Raw genomic sequence first — 25,897 nt, 5'->3', positions numbered from 1 at the left:
GCTTGTTTCCTTAGATCCTAAGTCATATGACTCCATACAAGAATTCATCATCAAGGTAAATGAACTAAGGACAAAGCTTACTGATTGTGGGAGTTCTATAAAAGATGATAGACTGATCTATCTCATACATAACAAGCTTCCATTAGAGTATTCCACATTTGTATCTTCTTTTAATACCTCAAAGACTACCTTAGGGTCTACCTATAAGAAAGTCACTTTTGATGAATATGCTAAAATATTGGATGATGAAGAAAGGAAGTTGAAATCAATGGGGATTCTCAAATCACTTCAGTCCAAAGCATTGGTGGCCAATGAGGGTTCTCAACATTCAACTAGACAATCTTCAAATAAAGGAAAGCGTAAGAAGAAATGGAAGAAAAAATCTAACAATGTAGAAAAGTCAACACCACAATCCAATCAACAAGGCAAGTCCTCAAATTCCAACAAGAAGGAGGACAACAACAACAATAACGAGAAGAAGAAGTGTTCTTATTGCAAGAAATCGAGTCATGAAGAGCATGAGTGTTATCTCAAAAAGATTGATGAATTGACCAACATCATGAAGAGCCATAATGTTCCATTGCCTAATGCTTACAAGGAGAAAGGGTCTTCTTCAGATTCAAAAGGCAAAGGGCAAGCATTCATGAAAAAAGTGAACTCTTCAAAGGAATGGATATTTGACTCAGGTGCCTCATATCATATGGGTTTTTCAAAGGAGGATTTTTCTTCTTTGAATCACTCAAAGGTACTATACATCTTCATGGGGAATGATAGCAAAATGGAAGTTGAAGGAAAAGGAAATGTGGTGATGGAAAATAGGGAGTTTCAAGAGGTTCTCTATGTTCCAAACCTAAGTTCAAATCTCCTCTCAATCTACCAAATCACTCACCTTGGAGATGGACATAGAGTTGAATTAGTTCTAGACTCAGTAAAAGTGCACAGTCTTAAAGACGATTCCTTGGTTGTAGTGGGGAAAGTGAATCATAACAAAAGGTTATACCCTTTCTCTCATTTTGTGCCCAAGTATCCTTCAACGGCCTTGTTATCTCAATCAAATTTGAACATGCAATTATGGCATGAGCGGTATGGTCATCTTGACTACTGCTACCTTCAACAAATTTTCACATATAGAATGGTCAAAGGTCTACCTCAAATAAACTTTTCTAAGGGTGAATGTTCAATAGATTTAGTGGATATGCATCTAGAGGGGAAGTTACAGAGAGGGAAGTCTTCTAGAGAAATAAGTGTTCTACAGATGGTTCACATAGTATTAGTAGGTCCTTTTGCATTCAACCAAGGTCGCTACATACTTACCTTTGTTGATGAATTTTCAAGGTTCACTTGGGTCTACTTTCTTCATAACAAGAAGGAAGTGTTGGATACATGAGGGAATTTATCTTCAGACTCCACTAGCATTTAGTCTGCATAAGACAAATGTTGCAACTTTGAGGATCTACACTCTTAAGTCTATGGAAAGTTTTATGATCCATGCCAAGTGTCTAGATCCATCATTAGAAGTTGAAGCAATCTCTAGTGCCACTCACATTCTTAATCATTCTCCTCATCTATCCTTAGATGGAAAAACTCCTTTTGGGGCATGGTGTGGCAAAAAACCTATTGTGACACCTTTTAGAGTCTTTGGTTGTCCTACATGGGCAAATAGATCTTCCAGGGGATGCAAGGCACAATCATCTTAGCCTTGTACCTTCATTGGTTATGAAGATAGTGTGAAGGCATACACACTTCTAGATCCAGAGACCAATCAAATTTTTGTGGAGAAGGATGTATACTTTGAGGAAAGTTCACCAAGCTTATCCTCTACTCCTCTTCGCACATCATATAGTGTGGAAATTGATAGTGACACTAGCGATAGTGCTTCAATAGATTTAGACATGTGGGGTTCTATCAACAGTTACAGCAAGAGGTCTCTACATCAGTTCAGTCCACATGTATACATTGCCACAGTGCTAGGTACAACATAGCAGGGTACATCCAATCTTCCAGATACAGGTTCAGCGATAGATTTGGGGGATGGTATTGATGATCTTCCTCTTTTTCTTGATGTAGAATCTCCTTCTTCAGTTTTCATGAGGGTTCTATCCAAATCTCTTGTTCATTCTTTACATGATCAATCATCACAGGTTGAAGTGATTATGGATACTTATGATCAGCAGTTGCAACAGGGTTCTTCATCAGTTGTAGAGATAGACAGTTCTTTAGGATAGGTTCTTCAGCTAGTTGAGTAGGTTTCAAAGACATCACTTATCCATGGTATTCTTTCCACACATAGCAGAAGTGTCTTATTTGTACCCTTAGCATTGTTTCTACCTAAGGGGATAAACACCATTCTACAGTCTTGGATCAACTTCTTCATTGGAGCAGTCACTGTTTGACATTGCTCTTTGGGGGGGGGGGGAGCCTATCCTATCTCTCTTCCTCTTCTCATCATTCTCTTATGTATATACTAGATGTATGTCGTAATGGGGGGGTCTTGATTACTCCATCCATCCATGCATCCCTATTTATCTCTCTTTTTGGGAGAGGGTTTTTCCCATGAGGTTTTCCCTCTTTCTCCACTTTATGAGAGATTGCATATCATTATGTACATGGGTACCTAACATGGCCTAGTAGTTGGGACCCATTATGCATTTCATCCTAGAGTTCATAAGCTTAAGGGCATTCCCCTAAGTTGCACTTAAGGGGGGGTGTTGGTGTAAATAAGTATTTACTTATTACACTTACTTAAGTTTACTTAGGTTAATGCATTATTATATTATTTTGCATTATTTTATTATTTCTTTAGGTGAGACACTTAGGAGTTTGTGTACTCTCATTGAGTTATGCAACTCTAATTATGCACATGGTGTCTACAACATAGGAGTTCACATCATTCACTGAGGTGTCACGTTGACAACATAGTTATCCACATTCCTTATTTAGCACATGTAATCTACACCATTTATTTTCATGTTACATCATTGTAGGCTTATCCTCACATCATCACACTTAATTCCTTGCTTAATGGAGGATAATCCATATCTAATGGACATGTGCCTGGTTGTATGACTTATCATGTTGCTAACTTCTATGCATTATAGAAGCTCTCCTGAGGCCTTTATATACAAGCACTCCTAGTGTACTCTCAAGCTAGCATATTGAATAAATATCATCATTTTGATCATACTCTCTCTATTTTGGTCTACTATCTGCTTGTGTTTGAGTTCTTTAGTTCTTGGGTGAATTCTGGCCTAAGCCAAATTCTTACACTAATCTATGCCTAAATCTCACCCTACTCTTATCACCCATCCTAATAAATATATTCACTAATTAACCAAGGTTAATTAGCTTAATTAACCTAATTTTTAGATTCCAACACCAATTAGTGCTAATTATAAGCTTTCATATGTGTAAGGAAATTTATAAAAATCTTCTTTTCAATATTTTCCTAAAATTCGTAAACAAGGTTCTCTTACAACCTCAATGTCACTTCTTACATTTTCTAAAGGTATTTCATTGGTCAAGATCTCTCACATGTGTACTTGAAGTACACATTGACCCTCATGTAACTCTTTCATTACCTTCCTTCTTCTTAGTTCTATATTTTATGGTGTGTGTTTTTTCCTCAATCTACAACTCATTTGTTGGACACTCACGTGCTTCTTATTTTGTTATTGCCTTTGTTGCTTAATGTCTTCTCTAAGATCACTATTGTGTTTAGATCTTCTTTATGGGATACAATTTTTTTCCCTCAATCCATTTGTATTAGCATTAGGATAGAAATTCCTCAGAAAGAATAAATTCAAAAAAGTGTTTGATCCATCATTTGACCATGTTCGTGGTTGCTAATCTAGAATGCATTTTTACTTGTTATTTATCAATTAATTTGTATAAATAAAACATGCCATCATCTTAAACAATACTTATTATTATCTATAAATTTGGTCAAGTCTTTCCTTGCTAACAATATGTATTAATAGATATTTGGATCTAAAAGAACCACTCTTTTCCCAATTTGATTGCTACTCTATTTTTGCTGCTTAATCTCCATGTTGGTTGGCATTTTTATTTATTGTACGGTGTTGTAGTAATGTTTGTAGAATTTTAGATCTAGTCCATGCTTTGTGTGGAAAATTATTAAGTGTTGGTATGCTAAAATATGAATAATCACACCTCCTCAAATTGCTATTAATGCTCATGCTAATTTGTAATATGGGTGTGCATATTTTTTTTTAATACATACATTGGCCGTGTTGTTTTTCTTCATGGAAATCTCTTGCCTTATCTCTTATTGCTGTATTTTTCATTATTTAGAAACTTTTTTGTGTGCTGCATATATGTGCCTTCTATTTTGGATAGTAAATACATACATATATTATCCTTTCTATATGATATTCCTAAAAAATTAACTCAAAAAGGATTTTTTTTTATGCTTTAATATTTCTATTAGGATTAACCACAGATATAAATAATAATTTTATACAAATATAAGCAATATCATAAAATAATAAATCACACAGAAGAGAACACAAGACACAAGGATTTAACATGGTTCACCCAATCCCTGGGCTACATCCACCAACATCAAGTCCAATATTATTATTATCTAGTGATTACAATATGCAATCCCTTACAGCTCAATACTACCACAAGAAGCTACAATATCACCATACATTATGAAATCCCTAACCCTAAGCCATTTTATACAAGATTTTTCCACTTAAAAAATTAGGGCTAGAATAAATCATCTAATAGAAAAATAACAACCAACATATTTTACAATAGTAGAGTTATTTTTGGTACCTGGGGTGCTGCCCCAACACCTAGCAAGGGGTGCTGCACCTTGACCCCATCTTGGGGGCATTGCCCCCAAACCCTTGTAGAAATAATCCAAGGGGAAACTACACCAATTAAACCTTTGAGTCCGATTAGACTCCACATCACAACAATTTCAATATTAGGGCACCATTGATTGAATGACACGGCTATAACTTTTAAAATTATAAATTCTTTTTTCTCTCCATGATTTGTAATTAACCACTACATATCCATGCTATTCAAAAGAATAAAGTATTATTTGGAAAGGGATGTTGTGCTTGTATTATTTATTTTTATGTATATCAATTTGTGACTTGAGACTTATTATTTAGAATGATTTAGATCAAATCTTTTAGTTTAAAATTAGACGACCTTAATGAATATATAATTATAATTATTAATCTATTTGTACAAGAAAATAATTTTTATTTATTTTATTGATAAAGTTATTTAAGGGTATTTAAATAGATATTTTCTCTTTAATTTTTCTTGTAGATTTGATTAATAGTAAGATTGTTAGATATATATATATTCTTGTATCTCTTGTCTTTGTCATGCATCTTGCCGGTACTGGGCATCGACTCCTTTAAATTGGAAGGATTAAGAATGCTTTTACTTGATGGACATGTTAAAATAGAGGTAACATAAGGTCCCTAGGCAATTTGGCACAACCTATCCATTTTTTTCCTTCTTTAGTCACCAATTCAAGATTTTGGGAAGACATCATTGAATATCAATTTTTTTCATCACTATTCTTGTTATGTGGGTATCATTCTTCATCATCTTCTTCTTCTCTGCATGTGGTCTTATTTTAATGTTACTTCATGATTAAGTTGTTGGAAATTGAATGCGTATTTTTGTTTATTGTGCCATTTTTAAATTTTGGATGAAATCTTGTTGTTGACATTTGAGTCATGACACTTAGTTCTACTTTATGGGTGTATGTTTGAGCATTATGCATCTTGACATAGTAATGTAGTATAGAATTCTATAAGCTATATATATTCAAATAATGTATTTTTTAAATTTTGAATCCTTGTATCTGAGTCTAGCTTAAAATGTATGTAATTACCATGTTATAAGGTGATTATTGTTGGAAATTACAATGGGAACAATTGTTATGTTGTCATTAATGTCAAACCTTATTGGTGAGACAATTTGCTATCTGATTTGAGTGCCATATCAAGATGATTGATGTACAAGATTTGAGAGAAGACACAAAAAAAGCACCTAGAGGAAAGGTTGAGTTATACAGGAATTATAATCGGCACTTGATTAGTTAGACTTTGACAAGATAATGTGATTGTTTAATCATGATACAAGTAAAAAAGATAGTTGTACTAAAGTCTTGAAGAAGTGATCAAAGAATTACTAAAATGCATAGGCTTGACCAAGAAAAAGAGTAGAAGATTAATAAACTTAAAGCATATACCATGTGATGCAAGTGTCAACCGAGTACCAGTATGTGTTGAGCATAAGTAGTGTTGACTAAGCATTAGTATATGTGTCGAACAAAAACATTAATAGTGACCAAGTAATCTAGTGATGACCAAGTGTTATAACATAGTGTTGGCTAAGGGACAACATTTGATAAATTATGAGAAAATCATGATTTCCAACTGACAGTTGATTTCTTGGAATATGTAAAATATGTTGAAGATAGAGATGGATGATCTAAAATATTTAATGCAAGGAAAGGGTTAGGTGAGTGATCGATAGATTAATTTAAAAGAGAAATTTCTAGAAAAGAAGGAGATGGATAAGAAGGTAAATAGATTCATTGTATGTATTGAATCTGATTGAAACCTTAAGATCTATGGTGGCATTTAAGTGGAAAAAGATCAAAATTTCTTATTTAAAGAGATGTAAGGGCTAACTTTAAGTGTGTTGAGGTTAGTAGAGTTAGTGACAACCTAATCAAGGTTGGAGAAGTTGTTGATGCTATTGATTGATGAACTTGAGTAGGAAGCTGAGAAGAGTTGTGAAGATGTGAAGAGTGATTGCTTGATGAAGTGCCAAGTAGATCAGAGATAGAGATGACAATGGAGGCCAATTAGTGGATTAGCATATGAACCAAATTGTGATATGTATTTGAAAAGTGAGTTTTATTAGTCAGATCAAAACCTATTTTTTCCTTCTAACCATTATATTAGTATTGAAATCCTTTAATAAAGGTTGACCTAATAGTCATATGTAAATCCTTAGTCAAGGTGTAATTCTAATGAAATATCCTTAAGTCCTCTACAAGGTCACTCCTAATAGGGTGATTATTGCTCCCTACTATTATATTATTCCTGCTCAACCCTTTATTATTATAGGACCCTCTAAAAATATTATTGATCATTATAGATTATACCCCTATTTTTCTATATTGTAGCCCTAACCCCATATAATTTTATGGATGAACCTTTGCATACGTTGTTCTACATTCTACAAGTTTGATAAGTATTAGGACATTGGACTACAAGTTTATGTTGTTGATTGTTTACTATAGAGGCAAAATTATTGGATGCTTAGATTTGGATTAGTTGAAGTGTTTAATTGTTCAATTTGTACATATAGATCTTGGATAAATGATTCAAATCCCCTCTTAGTTATTCTAAATATACTAATAATTGATACTAGAGCAGTGGTGCTTGTAAAGAAAAGTTTAAAGGTACTTGAAGCTAGAGATCAAGATGTGCAAAAAGGAGGTGCCAAAGTTAAACAAAGAAAACTTCGCTGAATAAAAGAGTTTAATGAATTTTCATCTAGATGGAATTAGAGATGGTGCAATATACTATACATAAAATGCATATGTGGAAATAACAACAGTTCCTCTAGCATCTCAACAGATGAGAGAAGACAAAACACAACTAGGCTATGTTGGAGATTGCATCAACCCTTAGCTATGCCTAGTTTGATGACATTTATTGAACTACTACAAAGCATATGTGAGATACACTACAAGGCATCTATGGAGGCAACACAAACATTTTGAGAGGAAAATCAAAAAGCTTGAGAGGTAAGTTTGATGAAACGAGAATGATGGAAGGTGAGAATCTTGTTTAGTATTATGGAGGAATCAAAGAGGTTGTAAATTCTATACGAGGAGAAAATGGAAAGATTGATGATGAAACTATATAAGAATCTACCATGAAAACCAATTAAACTAAAGAAAATCAACATAAACAAAACCCCCTCTTCAATTGTAGTTTCCACATCCTTCTTTCTTCTCCACTTTGATGTAGCTCCAATTGCCCATATTGCACACAATTCAAAGAAAAATAATAATAATATGGTGATGTTAATAAGTATACTAGAAGCGCGGTTCAAGCCTAATGGGTTCTAAGGATGTTCTTAGTGTAGGAGCACAAGTTAAATAAGGGATCAAATTAGTTAATTTTCAATTTTGTTGTGTAATAAGTTCTGAGGAAAAAAAATCTAGATAGGTTGAGCCTAGAGAATTTAATAATAATTTTTGATAGGTTGGTGAACTCATTTGACGACCAAAAGAGCATGTTGTGCTTGTTTGTTCAAGTTACTCTAGGCAGGTCAACCATGGTCAATGACTTGTCAAAGGTTGAACCAAGGATGGATTTGGTAATTTTTGGTCATATTTAGTATTTAGACATGATATGGATTCATTTCATGCATAGTTGGAGCCAAATTGCACAACAGTGCAAAAAGTTGCTTAAAAGTTGCAAAATTGCAACTTTTACATTTTCTTGCAAAATATGCCAAGAATGCATAACCAACTTGAAATCTGGTTGGAGAAACGTCCAAATGACATGGGGAGAAGCATAAATGTGGTAGATATCCAATTCTTCGGGTTAGATAATCAAATGAGCAAGTTTTTGGAGCATTTTCTTGTGTTTTAGTGTGCTAATCCATACTCTCATCAAGCAAATTTTGGGTTTTTTTGATGAAATGATTGAGACCGGTCTTGTGAATAATCTTACATGTCTAAAATATTTATTTGAATTAGTATAGCAGATTTTTTTGAACATTTGCATTCGTTTTCTTCATTTTGTTAATTTTAAGCAAGTAAGGGTTTTGAAGCATTTTAATGGATTCCTAGCCATCCAGTCTCTACCTAATCATGGATTTTTGGATAGCTATGAATAGGTGTAATATTATAGGAAACAAGAGATCCAGACTTTACTCCATGGTTGTGAGGTCAAAATGGTGAATTAAGGGTTGAACAATTGTATTGTTGAGCCATTCCAAGAGGGAAAGACATGCTTGGAGAAACCTTGTGAATGGAAAGACAAGGTTTGACATCTTAAGTGAACACTAGATATTAGGATGGAATGGGTTAACCTGGTTTGAAGTTTTTAGGAGAATATTTTACCATTGGACTAAGTGGACAAAGATCAAACCCTTGATTTAAGCCTAAAAAAGAGGGTTTTGCATTTGGAGCACTTTTCTACAAAACCCAAATGGGATATTTTGTAATCTAAAATTTATTCCAAAAGGAACTCAAAATATAAAATTTATTTGGGGCCTTTCTTGGGTAAAATTAGAGGAAATTGCAAATTACCAATTTTTGAGGCTTAATTCCACTAGTTTGGTTTGGGTAAAACAAGAAGTTGAAAGGAATAGATGAAATTTGGTTTGGGGAATGGAAAAAAAAGTTGAATGAAATTCATTGGAAGGTGCTAGACACCTTGAATGGAAAATATCCTATAGTAGAGGTGTGAGGGTGTTGGAAAACCACTAGGGTATCTAAGTAGCCTTTAGAGTGGATTGTGTGGGTTAACAATTGAAGAGTTCTTGCTTCTGGTAGAAGAAGGACCTAGGTAGGAATCCTTGGAGGATCCTAACCAAAATTCAATTTTTGGAAGGTTGTGTTAACCCAAGTCAACTTCATTATTGGAGTTTGGAGAACACCCAAAACATTACTACATCAGAGTGGTATTAGAACCTGGATAAAGTGAAGTGTATGTCAGACACAGAGGAATCAATATTTGAGGAGTGAAAAAGGTAGAAAGCATGCCTCCAAAGGCATTGAACATGGATGCAATTAAGATGCTAGTCCAAGAAATTTTGGACTTTCAAAAAAAAGACACAAAGAGTGAACAACCTAAGAGCAAGGCAAAGGGAAAACTCACTAAATGGGGTGACCAAACTGATGAAGAGGAAGAACAAGAAGAGGAAGCGAGTACTTCTATAGCCCCTACAGAAGCATAAGTCGAGCATAAAATTTTCTTGGATGCCCTAAAATATCTTAATAGGGATCATTTTGATGGATTACCTATCTCCCATGGAAGTTTGAATGGTGAAGACCTATTGGATTGGATTGATACATTTGAATAGCTTCTTTGACCTAAAAGAGGTGGATGAAGATAAAAGAGTAACTATTACCAAGGAAAGCTTGAAAGGAGTAGCACCAATATGGTGGAATGTGATGTAGGAAGAAAGAATCCAACAAGGTAAGAAAAATATCACTTCTTGGGAAAGAATGGTGATCAGGATTAAGGCACAATTTCTCTCTAGTGACTATGAAGTACAGATGTACAAGAAGTTGCAAGGTTTCAAACAAAAGGATCTTGAAATAAGTGGATACACTAAGGAGTTCCACAAGATTAGTTTGAGATCCAAGAAGCAATAAAATGAGCTAGAGAAGTTGGGTAGGTATTTGAGTGGTTTAAGGACCAACATTCAAGATGAGATAACTATCATGGCTCCTGATATAGTGAATAGATGTTTTCAGTTGGCTTTGAGAGTAGAAGAAAAGATAAGAAGAAAAGTGGACACTACTACATTTGACCTCATTTTTCTACCAAAATTTTTGACCATCAATCAAAAAGGTAAAGATTGGTCAGATTATAGAAGGAAAATTTTTCATTTTTCTTAAATCTAAGCCCGTGTTGGTCAAAATTTTGACCAACACAGGCTTAACTTCAAAATCAAAAATCATTTTCAATTTCATTAATGTTTCATGGAGCTCAGGAAGGAGTTGGACCTGGAGCATGGTGTAAGGGTTTCCTTGATTTTTCCTAAAATATTTAGAATCTCTACACTTGAATTCCTTCGCAACATGCTGTGATGTAGTTACTAATGATCATGATTCCATGGCCAGATGCTCCAAATGTTGTGTGTGTTCACCGGGAGCTCATTTTGTGTCTTGGTCTGGCTATTTGCTAGATGAGAGCAGTTTGTAGGGATCGGGGCAAAATCTTGTCACAATATGTTGATGTCTCTATAATTGACAGAGACACTTCTAAAGCTATAAGTGTAGCTGTCAAAGCTACTGGTGCTCAGTTTCTTGAGGTAATCCATATTCTCCCTTAATTTGGATAATATAACTAGTAGTACTCTACTTGGATGCTTTTCAATCCTTGGACACAAATGAGAGAGGATAATTAAAAATGTTAATTTTAGTGGTCTCTTAAATGTATTACTAAAGCTTGTAAGTTGTATATTGGCTAGGCTCTAGTTTTAGGTTCAAAAAAGCTAGCAGAAGAAGGAAATTTGATCTTTCTCATAGCAAGTAAGTCCTTGTTCTTGATTGGATACATCCATTTTGTCCACTATTCTATAGCATTGAATACATCTCTGTCTTCCATTTCTCTGTAACATTGAATACATATCTATCTTCCATGTTTTCCACCATTCTATAGGTTGTAATGTCCCTCCTTTAAGTTCTACCATTTATTTTTAAAAATTTGGTTAACTAAATGTTTCCCCTTGGTATTTAGTTAATTTTTAATTTATGCATTTATAAATTTAACACACTTAATGTATTGGCACCAACCAGTAGAGTTATATATGGATATATTGTATCAATTTGGGAAAAAAGGGGGAGATAAATTTAAATTTAGTCTATGTGGAATATGGGCATTCAAGAAGTCAAGGAGGTTATAGTCTAGGTGAATATAGTCAGAAAATAGGTTGTTTTTTGGGGGAAGGAAAGACGACATTACAACATTACCTTGGCACTGGCATTTGATGACTGCTGGTTTATCTACATCGCTAGGAGTAGTGAAAGATGCTGGTCTGGGTTTGGAAGTGTTGAATGAACATTCATAATGAGTATAGGTAAGACTCTATTAGTCATTTAAATAACTTTGAGAACTATTATATTGTTCTATTTCGAGTTGAGAGATGTTTGGTTACTATACAAAAGATTTACATTTGAATGAATGAAGAAATGGGTTGGGTTGTTTGAAAATATTTCCTTTAAGTGTTTTCCTAGCTTTATTTATTTTTAGATCTACTAGTCTATGCATGTTTCCCTTAGTCTATCCTGTATCCCATTGGATCACATATCCTCTCAAAAGAACTTGGTATCACACAGTGTCAAATAGGGTGGCCTATTATATATGTTTAGTAAATTAGTAGCACAAACATGCTCAACACATAATCTTAGTTGACCTTCTCAAATGATTTATTATAGGTGAACAACACTGGCATCTTTGGTACCACTATTGATAAGGAAACTGTAATTCAAGCTACATCAGTTTCACAAATGCAACATGATTTGATGGTAATTTTTAACTTTATAAGAATATATTTTCTTTTATCTGAAATCTATACTCAAGGGGTAAGGAAAAGTAAAGTTATAATATGTAATTTTCTTTTGCATAAGTTGTCTTCCATCTTAAAATCAAATATCCAGTAGGATTTGATGAAATCAATATGTACAACTTAATATTATCTCCTCTTTAGTTCTATTAATATGAATAACTTTCCATGCTAGAATTAATACTTAATAGATTTGATATATTATAGTAGCCTCCATTAATATGAACTTGCAACCTAATATATTTTATTCTTAAACTTTGTAATATTCACTACAATGATATTGAGCTCCCTCCATCCTAAAACCAACAGCTAATGGGATAGAGCGAAACAAAGTTCTCATATAGAAAACTATAGTGTCCTCCATATGAGATACCAACCACCCAATATCTTGCTTTCTTAAACTCTAATATGTTCTATGAAAGACATTTTAATATGAGCAATATTAGTTATATTTTCTTTAAGACACCATAATGTTATGGTGGTGCAGGATCATGATTTGTTTAATCTAATTGAGCCATGCTTATTTTGTGATTTGTTTTCTCCATATTTTATATTTTAGAGGGTAGTTTAAAATTAATTTGATACAAAGCAATTGGTATAAAATTTCCATCTTACTTGTCCAACCTAAATTATTCCATTTACAGAAGAAAATAATAATTTTGTATTCATTGGATATAATTGCATAGTAAGAAAGCCTTAAGTGTTAATATTTTACTACTTTTCCCCATATAGGGAAAAGTTTTGAGAACTGCCTTAAATAAGTCTATGCCCTTGTCAAAAATCATTTAGATCTCTTTGATGGCATGTGCTTCATACACAGCAAAAAAAAGTTGTGAATAGATAGGATGCTTTATAGAGTATCACTCAATTTACTTTGAGTGTCTTAATATACCCATTAATGAGGTATTCAAACATTGAATTAAATGATTAGGTATTTAAAAATTGAATTAAATGATTAGGGACATCCTGGAGGTTATCTTTGGAGAGTTACTAAAGTTGAATTTTGATGCAACAAAACCTTTGTTTGTTTGTATGTAGCTTTTTTTTTATTGTGCTAAATGCAGTATGCAAAAGGTAGTTCTTTCTTCCTTGGGACTAGGTCCAACAATGAAGGGGAGCTACGGGTGGTATTAGAGGTTCTTAAGATGGAAACATAGTCAGGCTATAAGATTGGAAGTTACATGGTATCATGTCTGAGACTTTTCTTGTGGGTAAATGGTTTGAAGAAATTTCTTCTCTTCACTGGAATTGGGAGTCTAATAAAGTAGTAAATCATTTGGTAAATATGTGAATTACCTTTTTTCCCTTCTCCACAAGGATCAACTCCACAAGGATCACTAATAATTTGAAGGAATTAGATTGCCTCTCTTCCAATCTCTTTGCAGATCATTTACCCCATGTCTAAAATTGTACCCCTAATTTTTGCTCCTCCCTCATATTCATCCACTAATAATTTACAATGATTCAAAAACTCTTTTGGGTAGGTTGAATGATTTCATAATTATTACAGAGTTTTTGAATGGATTTAATGAAACATTTTAGAGGTAACAATCATAAAAGTTTTAGAGGAAGAGGCTTCTTTGGAAGAGGATAGACCAACAATAGTAATAAAGAAAATGTGATACCTGAAGGAAGTGGAGAAAGTAGTGTGAGGAGTAATAGAGGCAATTATAGGGATAAAAGCTCTTCAAGAGGTAGATTCAGTGGATATGGAAGAGGAGGAGGTACTATGTTCACAGGGAAGTGTTATCGCTGTGGTTAAGTAGGACACACAATGGGTAAATTTATTGAAAGTAGTTCTTCACAAAACATGGAGAAAAGAACATGCTTTGTGCAAAAGGATGAGGAAAGTAGTGCTAGTACACCTATTGGAAATGTGGACTAGTACAAGAAGGAGAAAGTATGATGCTGAGGAGGACTTTATTGAAAGTTCCACAACCCCAAGGACCACCACAAAGGAAAACCTTATTTAGGACCACACACAAATCTCAAGGAAAGGTATGTAAAGTTAAAGTAGATTTTGGCTCTATTGGAAATATTGTATCACTTGAAATGGTTGAAAAACTTAAGTTGAAAAGATTACCTCATGCCACACCCTATAAGGTATCTTGGTTCAATAAGAGTCAACATGTGTTAATAGATGAACAAGCCTATGTGGAGTTTAAGATAGGAAAATATAAAGAAAAGGTCCTATGTGATATATTACCCATGGATGGTTATCATCTTCTCCTAGGATGCCCTTGGAAATATGATGTTAAAGCTTTGCATGATGGGGTGAAGAACACCTATATTATCACAAAACAAGATAGAAAATTTTAGATGGATCCCTTACCTGACACAGTGGATGAAAAGGCTATAGGTTTTAGTACCATGTTATTGAGTGGGAAGGAGTTTCTCAAAGTCCTAAAGATTGAACCTATTGAAGAAGGGTTTGCTATAGTTTTGAAGCCTAAGGAAGAGCCTAATAAAGACAAAGACATTGAATTGCCTAGGGAAGTGCAACAACTATTGGATCAATATCAAGACATAGTGGTCAATGAAATCCAAAATGATTTACCACCTATGAGAGATATCAGTCATCAAATAGACCTTATTCCAGGGTCTACTTTACCTAATAAAGAAGCATATAAAATGACTCCTTAACAAAATGCAGAAATAGGAAAACAAGTGCAAGAATTGATGGATAAAGGGTTGATTTGGAAAATTCTAAGCCCTTATGCTATACCTACAATACTAGCCCCTAAAAATTATGGAAAATGGAAGATGTGCACTAATTCAAGGGCCATCAACAAAATAACCATATAGTATAGGTTTCCCATGCCAAGAATAGAAGATTTAATGGACTATTTGTGGGGAGCATGTTATTTCTCAAAGATTGACTTGAAGTTAGGATACCATCAAATATGGATCAGACCTAGAGATGAATTGAAAATAGCATTTAAGACCAATGAGGGTTTATATGCACAGTTGATGATGCCATTTGGCTTAACCAATGCCCCTAGTACCTTTATGAGGTTAATGAATGAGGTATTGGTAGAGTTTATTGAAAAATTTGTAATTATTTATCTTGATAAAATTTTGATCTTTAGCAAGTCCAAAGAGGAGCATCTAAAGCATTTAGACATGGTCTTGAATAAGCTACACCAATAGAAGCCGATGATTAATTTGGAAAAGTGCGAGTTCATGAAAACTGAATTAATTTATCTTGGTTTTGTAGTGTCATAGGGATGTTTAAAGATGGATATGTTCAAGGTGGAGGAAATCTTGAATTGGCCTACACCTAAATCAGTTGGAGATGTTAGAAGTTTTCATGGTTTGGCATCATTCTATAGGAAGTTCATTAGAAAATTCAGTCATATCATGGCACCTATATTGAACACCATCAACGAAGGAGTGAAATGCAAGTTTGCATGGATATCTAAGGTAGATGAAAGCTTTGAATACTTGAAGAAGAAGGTAGCTGACTTACCTACTCTTAAATTACTTGATTTGTAGAAACCTTTTACAGTTGAATGTGATGCTAGCAACTTGGCCATTGGAGCAGTGTTGAGCCAATAAGACCACCCAGTTGCTTTCTTTTCAGAGAAACTTAATGAAGCTAAGAAAAATTATTCCACATATGACCTAGAGTTATATGCTATGGTACAATCTTTAAAGAAATGGATACATTACTTTCTTCCAAAAGAGTTTATAGTCTATAAAAAAATCCATGTCTTAAGGTTCCTTAGTAGGCAAGACAAGTTAAGTAAAAAATAGCTCAAACGAGTTTAGTATTTGCAAGCCTATACATTTATCATCAAGCATAAGAAAGGTACATCTAATAAGGTTGCTGATGCCCTTAGCTAAAGAGTGTTAGTAGTCTAAGAAGTTCAACTACAAAGTGTGGGATTAGAAGCAATAAAGGAACAATATGCAACCAATAAAGATTTTTCAGCAACCTACAAGGTTATTTTTTTGATTATTTACTACAAGATGGATTTCTTTTCAAGGGAACATAGTTGTGTATACCTCAAGGTTTTATTAGGACCAACATTATTAAAGAAAAATACCAAGGTAGTCTTGGAGGACACTTTGGATCTGATAAAACATTAGAGTAGGTCAGCAAGGCATATTTTTGGCCTAGAATGTATCAAGATGTTAGAACCTTTGTGGAGCAATGTGGCATTTTCCAAAGAGATAAAGGAACATCATCCAATGTTGGACTCTATCAACCTCTTACCATACCAACTAGGCCTTGGGAATGTCTTAGTATGGACTTTGTATTGGGATTACCAAAAATAGTAAGGGGTTATGATAGTGTGTATGTTGTAGTGGATAGATTCAACAAGATGGACATTCCATGTAAATTTACCAATGATGTCTCATATATTGTAGGTTATTTTATTAAAGAGATAGTTAGAATACATGGATTAGCGCTTAGTATTGTTAGTGATAGGGATTCCACATTTGTTGGTCACTTCTAGAGGACACTATGGGAGAAACATGGTAGCAATCTTGCATTCTCTTCAGCCTATGATCCAAAATTAGATGGTAAAACTGAAGTAGTGAACAAATATTTGGAAAATTTATTAAGAACTCTCACGAAGAAACATGGACAAGTTTGGAATTTGATCATTGGGCAAGCAGAATATGTCTACAATGATTCAATCAACAGGAGCACTGGAAAAAGTCCTTTTGAGATTATTTATGGTTACCTTACAAGGGGAGTGCTTTAACTAAGAGATTTTAGAGACATGGAGAAGAGGAGTGCTCTAGGGGATAACTTTGTGAAACATATCAAAGACTTTCATGACCAGGTGAAGCAAGCTCTTTAGAAGAGTGCCGATCAATATACAGAAAGGGATGATAGATCAAAGAGGGAAGTCAAATTCAAGGTTGGAGATTTGATAATGGCTTATCTTAGGAAGGAAATATTACCTAAGGGACAACCAACCAAGTTACTTATGAAAAAGATAGGACTACTTAAAGTATTACACAAGTATGGTACAAATACATATGAGTTGGAACTACCACCCAATTTGGGCATCTCTCCTATCTTTAATGTATGTGATCTCTATGCCCATAAAGGGAAACCTCAAGATGTTGATAAATGATTACTAAAAAACACTCAAATGGCTGATTGGGTCACTACTTTTCCCAATCGTCAACCTATGCAACTAGAAAGGATCTTGGATACCAAAGTGCTGAAAAAGACAAGGAAGGGAGTTGACAAAGAATATCTAATTAAGTGGGAAGGCTTGCTTGAAGTTGAAGCCACTTGGATGAGTGAGGTGGACATAATTAAGTATGGCAAGACAGTAACTAAACTAACAACTCATGGGACATGAGTTCTTTTGTACCCTAGGAACATGGTGCAAGAGCACAAGGTAAATAAGGGGTCAAATTAGTTAATTTTTAATTTTTTTGTGTAATAAAATCTAAGGGGAAAAAAACCTAGATAGGTTGAGCCTAGACACCTTAATAATAATGTTTGATAGGTTGGTGAACTCGTTCGAGGGCCAAAAGAGCACTTTGTGCTTGTTTGTTCAAGTTAATATAGGCAAGAAAACCATGGTCAATGGCTGGTCAAAGGTTGACTTGAGGATGAATTTGGTTATTTTGGTCATATTTATTCTTTAGGTAGGATATGGATTCATTTCATGCATAGTTGGAGTCAAATTACACAATAGTCAAAAAGTTGCTCAAAAGTTGCAAAATTGCAACTTTGCAATTTTTGCAAGTTTTACATTTTCTTGCAAAATATGCTAAGAATGCATAAGCAACTTTAAATTTGGTTGGAGAAATATAAAAATTAGCTAGGGAGAGGCATAAATATGGTAGATCATAAATTCTTGGGTTTAGAGAATCAAAGGAGCAAATTTTTCGAGTATTTTCTTGTGTTTTAGTGTGCTGATCGGTACTCTCATCAAACAAATTTTGTGTTTTTGTGATGAACTAATTGAAACTAGTCTTGTGAATACTCTTAAATTTCTAAAATATTTATTTAAATCAATACAATAGATTTTTTTGAACATTTGCATTCATTTTCTTCATTTTGTTAGTTTTAAGCAAGCATGGGTTTTGAAGCATTTTAATGAATTCCTAGCCATCCATGGTCTCTACCTAATCATGAATTTGTGGATATCTAGGAATAGGTGTAATGTTATAGGAAACAAGAGCTTTATCCTTTACTCCATGGCTGTGAGGTCAAAATAGGGAATTAAGGGTTGAACAATTGTATTGTTGAGCCATCCCAAGAGGGAAAAACGTGCTTGGAGAAAACTTGTGAATGAAAAGACAAGGTTTGGCACCTCAATTGAACACTAGAGACTAGGAGAGATCATTTTGACCTAGTTTAGATTTTTTAGGAGAAGATTTTACTATTAAACTATGTGGACAAAGATTAAACCCTTGACTTAAGCCTAAAAAGGAGGGTTTTGCATTTGGGGCACTTTCGTACGGAACCCAAATGGGATATTTTATAATATGAAATTTCTTCCAAAAGGGTGTGAAAATATCAAATTTATTTGGGGCCTTGTTTAGGTAAAATTAGAAGAAATTGCAAATTACCATTTTTTGAGGCTTAATTCTACTAGTTTGGTTTGGGAAAAACAAGAAGTTGAAAGGAATAGATGAAACCTAGTTTGGGGAATGGAAAAAAAAGTTGAATGAAATTCCTTGGAAGGTGTTGGACACCTTGAATGGAAAAGATCCTGTAGCATAGGTGTGAGGGTGTTGGAAAACCACTAGGGTGTCTAGGTAGCCTATAGAGTGGATTGTGTGGGTTAAGAATTGAAGAGTTCTTGCTTCTGGGAGAAGAAGGACCTAGGTAGGAATCCTTGGAGGATCCTAACCCAAGTCAACTTCATTATTGGAGTTTGGAGAACACCCAAAACCTTACCACATCAGTTCTAAAGATAAAAAAATGAGTGCATGATTGCTCAATTTATAGCCCAAAATGCAAGAGGTGAGACATGAATGAGGAGATGTACATTTGTTAATTCAAATGTGCAACTTGGCATGATATTCCTTAGGATATATATGAAAAGTATGACACAATATGTGACATATAGGATTCTATGACACATGAAAGTCAACATGGCTAAATGTGGACAAGAATCTATGACATGCCTATGACACGTCAAAGCCACTTGTAAACAAGAATTTATGATGAATGTAGCTTATTACATTCATGCATAAGGAATAATAAATATCAAATATGATACATATTAGCCAAGTGTAGAGATAAAATCTATGACATATGATGTCCATGTGTCAAGACTAGGTGGAATATTTGAATTAAAAATTCATAATTCCACACAAATAGAAATTAGTAAAATAGAAATTAGAAGTGGAAATAGGACTAGGAAATTGAGAATTCCCATAGTTTATGAAGTATGAATCAATTAATTAATAAATATTAATTAATTAAGTGTTTGGTTAGTAAGAATAATTAGTAACGTGGGATGAAAATAATTGAAATGACATAGGAATAGATTACAGGTTAACTACTCCTATAGGGTAAATTAGTAAATGATTGGCCAATTTGATGAAATGAATGTGAGATTATCCTTTTGATGAAATGTTATGATTATGCAGATCGATTAAGACAATGGTGGGTAGATCAAATCCATGATCAAATTGATTGAGTGATTACGATTGACAACATGTCAATGACACATGACATGGATTAAGGACATATGACATTTAACAAACATTGTAAAGGCCACACGGTTGAAATTGATCGATAATGTTGATTTTAACAACATCAAAAAACATTTCCAATGTTATTAAATTAATTGGATAGGGTCATAATATGACATTGAGGGACTCAAAAATGTCAATGATTAGATGATGAGAATGATAGTTTGACTTAGCATTGAGGGACACGATAGTACAAAGGTCAAATTTGATAGGTTTGATAGATTTCTAAGGCATTGAGGGACATGAAAATGCTTAGGTTTGGATAAATGATGATTGAATATGGGTGTTCGACATGTTTTAAGTTGATTAGGGTTGATTTGGAATGATTTTTATGATGTTGAAATGGTTCTGGGTTGATTGGGTGTGATTCTGATAATGTTGAAATGATTTTAGGCTGATTGGATGCAATTTTGATGATGTTGAAATGATATTGAGTCAATTCCATAAAGTTTGGATAAAACATGAACCAATTCTGAAATGATTTGCAATTGATTTGAAAGGGGGCATGAATGATGAACAATATTGTCAAAATATGTTTGAATGGTAATCAAGTTGGCCAAAAGATCAAAATTAACTTAAAATGAGAAAATGGGATGTGTTAGTATGAAAATTTTATTAAAAAGTAGATGTGAACCATTTTTGAGCATCTATAGTTGTAAATGCTATAAGAGGAGAAAATATAAAGATTGACAATGAAGCTGCAATCAACAAAGTATTGAGAACTCTACTTCCTATTTACACTATTAGAGTTTCTACAATACAAGAATTGAGATGTATTCCTGGTAACAACCTACCTTGGAAGGTATAATTGGTATGCTTATTGCTTTTGAGATGTCAAATTTTGATAATTTCACTTGTACTTTTGTTGAATCTTCTTTCAAATTGCAATTGGTTATTAGTAAGAAAGGAAAAGGAAAATATGTGACTAGTGACAATGATTCTTCTCAAGATAAAATTGATGAGCTTGAAGCACTAATGGAAAGGAGACTTTCAAGAGGCAAGGGAAAATACAAAGGTAAATGTCCTATAATCTATTTATCATGTAACAAAGTTCACCATATTCCTACAAGATGTCCTGACAGAGAAGGCAAGGATGAAAAAAGGGAAAGAAAGTACAAATGAAGAAGAGATGATCAAGTTAATAGGGGAAACAAGGACTACAAAGACAAAGGTAAGAAATCATGTTACAATGCTCAAGAAGAAATTGATAATGAGTCTAAAAGTAATGATGAAGAAGTTATCTATGTTTCTATGAAAGAATGTTTTGATGAAGATGATAAAACTACATTAATTTCATATGTGAGTATAGGTGATAGGTGGATAATTTATAGTGGTTGTTCACATCACATGACTCATGATAAAAGTAAATTAGAAACTATGGAACCATACAAGGATAGCTATGTTAACTTTGGTAATGATGCACTATGTCTTGTGAAAGGTAAATGACCAATACAATTGATTGATAAGATTAAGCATGGCAATGTTTATTGGGTTGAAGGACTTAATTATAAATTTTTGAGTGTTTCATAGTTGAACAAATCAAGATATAGGGTTGAATTCCATCTCAAGAAGGCCAATATATTTGATAGTATTGGTGAACTGATTGGAAGTGGTGATCAAACAGAAGGTGACTTGTTCTATCTGTATTTATCTAATGAGACATGCTTGTTTGCACAATATGAAGATATATGGTTGTGGCATATAAGGTTATGTCATGTGAACTTTGACAATTTGGTAAGCATTAGTAAGATGAAGAGAGTAAGAGGTTTTCCAAAACTAAAGAAACCTGATAATGCTATGTGTAAACAATGCCAATTGGAAAAATGATAAATTCTAGTTTTAAGAGAAAGACATACTCAGCTAATGATATTTTGGAATTAGTTCATACAGACCTTTCTAGAACTATTGGCATGTAAAGCTATTGTAGAGAAAAATATTTCATTGTATTTGTTGATAACTACTCTACAATGATGACATTGATGTTTCTTAAAGAAAAATATGATGCTTTTAGTTGTTTAAGTGGTATTTCGATAGAGTTGAAAAGGAAACATGTAAGAGTCTAAAATTCTTGAGATCTGATAGAGGTGGAGGAACCATCTCTAATGAATTCAATGTATTCTTTAATAATAGAGGAATCAAAAGGAATATGTCAGTACCTAGGACCCCTCCCCAAAATGGAATAGCTAAAAGGAGAAATAGATCAATCATGTAATCTGCTAGAACAATGATGATGGAGAAGAATATGTCACATAAATACTAGAGAGAAGTTGTAAGTACACCAGTATATACTTTGAACATAGTACAAGTAGAGAAAGGTACAAATGTTACACCCTTTGAATTTTGGTATGGGTATGAACCTAATGTGAAGTATTTGGAAGCAAAAGTTATATATTGAAAGATAATAGAAATGGAAAATTTGATGCTAAGAGTGATGAAGGCATATTCTTAAAATATACTACTAAGAGAAAAGCTTATAAGTGTTTGAACTCTAACACTAAGAAAGTTGTGGAAAGTGCAAATGTGAAAGTTGATGAATATGTAGAAAAGAATGAAGTTGAATGTAGGAAATAACCTAAAGACTACAACAACTTCATTTATGTGGATGAAAATGCTTCATGCACCTTACCTGAGCAAGAAAATAAAGCTACAAAGTAGTAGAGAACAATGAATTTTGAGTTAAAAATGTAGAATCTAAACTAGAACTTGAACTAGAGAGACAAAATGGCATTGAAACAATTGTTCAAGATGAACCTATACAAGAAGAAAGAAGAAACGAACGTGTACTAGAAAAACATGAGACAATCATTGGAGACAAAGAATCTGGAGTTATGAGAAGGAAAGGACTCAACAATGATACATGTTTACTTTATGAATTTAAAAGTAAATCAGTAAAAGATGCTTTGGATTCATGCAATGAATGAATAAACTGAGAAGATAGAGAAGAATAAAATTTGGACACTAGTACCCAGACTAAAGGACACAAATGTTATTGGAACAAAGTGGGTATTCAAAAACAAGCTAAATGAAAAAGGTGAAGTCACAAGGAACAATGCTAGACTAGTATGCAAAGGATATTCACAAGAAGAAGGAATTGATTATGAGGAAACACTTTCCCTAGTTGCAAGATTATAAGAAGTTAGAACACTACTTGGATATTCTTCTTATAAAGGATTTAAAGTGTACCAAATGAATTTAAAATCTACATTTCTAAATGGAATACTTGAAGAAGAGGTTTACATTGAAAATCTTGAAGGATTTTTAAATCCCAACAAAAAGAATATGGTATGTAAAATGCACAAGGCTCTATATGGTTTGAAACACACCTTTAGAGTATGGTATGAAAGACTTCATAACTATTTAGTGAAGATTTAATTTGCAAGAACTAATGATAATAACAATCTATACTAGAAGACTCAAGGCAATAATGAGATATTTTTATCTAAGATCTTTATTGATGATATAATATTTGGAGGAAAGGACACATTATGTAAATAATTTGTAGATGAAATGAAGATTTTTTTTGAAATGTCTATGTTTGGTGAGATCAATTGGTTTACAAGTATATTAGATGAAGCTAGGTATCTACATCACTTAATCAAATTACATCAAGTAGATACTAAAAACTTTTGGTATGGAAGATTTCAGACCCATGAGCACACCTATGGCCACTAGACATAAGATATCTAAGAATGATGATTTGGTTGATGTGAACTAGACATTATATAGATCAATGATTGGGAAATTACAATATATTATTCATAGAATACCTAATATTGCATTGGTAGTTGGGATAATTGCAAGATTTTCTACAAATCCTAAAGAGAATCACATGATGGCAGTGAAAAGGATACTAAGATATCTAAAAGGAACATAAGACTATGGCTTATATTACAAGAAGAATGACAAGGTTGAATTCAAAGTGTTCATTGATTTTGATTGTGCAAGCAATGTTGATGGCATAAAAAGTACAAGTGGTAGAGATTTCTTTCTAACAAAGAAAATAATCTCATGGACAAGCAAGGAAAAAAATTGTATTTCACATTTAATAGATGAAGCTAAATATGTAGTAGCAACAATAAATTGTTTAAATATTATATGGATCAAGTAATTATTGAAAGGGATGAAGGAAGAGATCACTGATCTAGTTGTTATCTATTATGACAACACTAGTGCTAGATAAATATATCAAATAATCCTGTGATGTACATAAAGACAAAGCATATTGCTATCAAGTATCATTACTTGAGAGAGCTAGTTCAAGCTAAAGAAGTGAGATTGGAGTATATGAATACTAAGGAACAAATAGCTTATATTTTCACTAAGGCTTTATGTAATGATGCTCATGAATATATAAGAGGAAAATTTGGGGTGATTCCCCTAGAAAAGGCTACTTAAGCTGAGATGAAGCTCTACATCAAAGGTGTTGATTAGAATATCTTACAAGTTGATGTAGATAGTCCTACTTTAGGAGTTCCCTAAAGTAGTGAAGGAAGAAGAAAAACATTCTATATCAGTCATAGACATAATGATAGAAGTGATTTTAGTATTGATATGAAGATATCTACATGATCAAGATGTATGATATAGATAAAGTGTCTTTGGAATTATTGTCAAAGAGGAAGAATATGATAGTTACCATGGAGTAATAAGAAAGAGGGAGAGTATATGTTAGTTACCATATGAAGATGGAGTAATATTATTTAGTAAGGAGATGTTGAAAAGAGTGAGAATCCATGCAAGGTATTTCCAGTAATACAAAAGAATCTAATTGATTTCATGATTTGAGGAGCTTATGTGAGTTGCATAGATGATAATCATAATGAAACTAAAAGAAACAGATTGTTGGACACAAAGATGAGAAGTAGAATGAAACTAAGGATTTTAATGAAAGTTCTAATACTAAACATAGAGGGAGATTTCTCAAAGTAGTAACTAGAGGTATTTCCATCAATTCCAAAGAGGGAGATTGTTGGAAACTACAATTGGAACAATTGTTATGTTGTCATTGATGTCAAGCTTTATTGGTAAGACAATTTTCTATTTGATTGGAGTTCCATATCAAATGATTGATGTAAAGGATTTGAGAGAATACATAAAAAAAGCACCTAGAGAAAAGGTTGAGTTATGAGGAATTTATAATGGGCACATGATTAGTTAGACTTTGATAAGATAATGTGATTTTTTAATCATGCTAAAAGTAAAGAAGATAGACATTGTACTGAAATCTCAAAGAAGTGATCAAAGAGTGACTAAAATTCATAGGCTTGACCAAGTAAAAGAGAAGAAGATTAAGAAACTTGAAGCATATGCTGATTGATGCTAGTGTCGACTGAGCACCAAAATGTGCAAGAAAAAGTAGTGTCAACTAAGCATTAGTATTGACCTAATGTTAATATATGTGCCAAATATAAATGTTAGTAGCAACTGAATAATCTAGTGATGACTGAGTGTTAGAACACAATGTTGGACAAGAGTTAATATTTGATAAATTATGAGAAAATCATGATGACCATTTGACACAGTTGATTTCTTGAAATATCTAAAATGTGTTGAAGATAGGGATTGGTGACCTATAACATTTAATGCAAGGAAAGGGTTAGATGAGAAATCCATGGATTAATTTAAAAGAGAAGTATCTAGAAAAGAAAGAGATGAACATCAAGGTGGACAGATTCATTGTATGTGTTGAATCTAATCAACACCCTAAGATCTATGATGGTGTTTATGTGGAAAAAGATTAGAATTACCTATTTAAGGAGGTGTAAGGAATGAATTTAAAGTTTGTTGATATTAGTAGAGTTGGTGAGGACCTAATCAAGGTTGGAGTAGTTGTTGATGCTATTGATAGAAAAACTTGAGCAGGAGGCTAAGAAGAGTTGTGAAGTGGTGA

The sequence above is a fragment of the Cupressus sempervirens genome, chromosome 8 (assembly GCF_028749045.1).
Source record: "Cupressus sempervirens isolate cs-2001-9-10 chromosome 8, ASM2874904v1, whole genome shotgun sequence".
NCBI classification, from domain to species: Eukaryota; Viridiplantae; Streptophyta; class Pinopsida; order Cupressales; family Cupressaceae; genus Cupressus; species Cupressus sempervirens.
The sequence above is the reverse complement of the archived record's forward strand: the minus strand, read 5'-3'. Positions refer to the sequence as shown.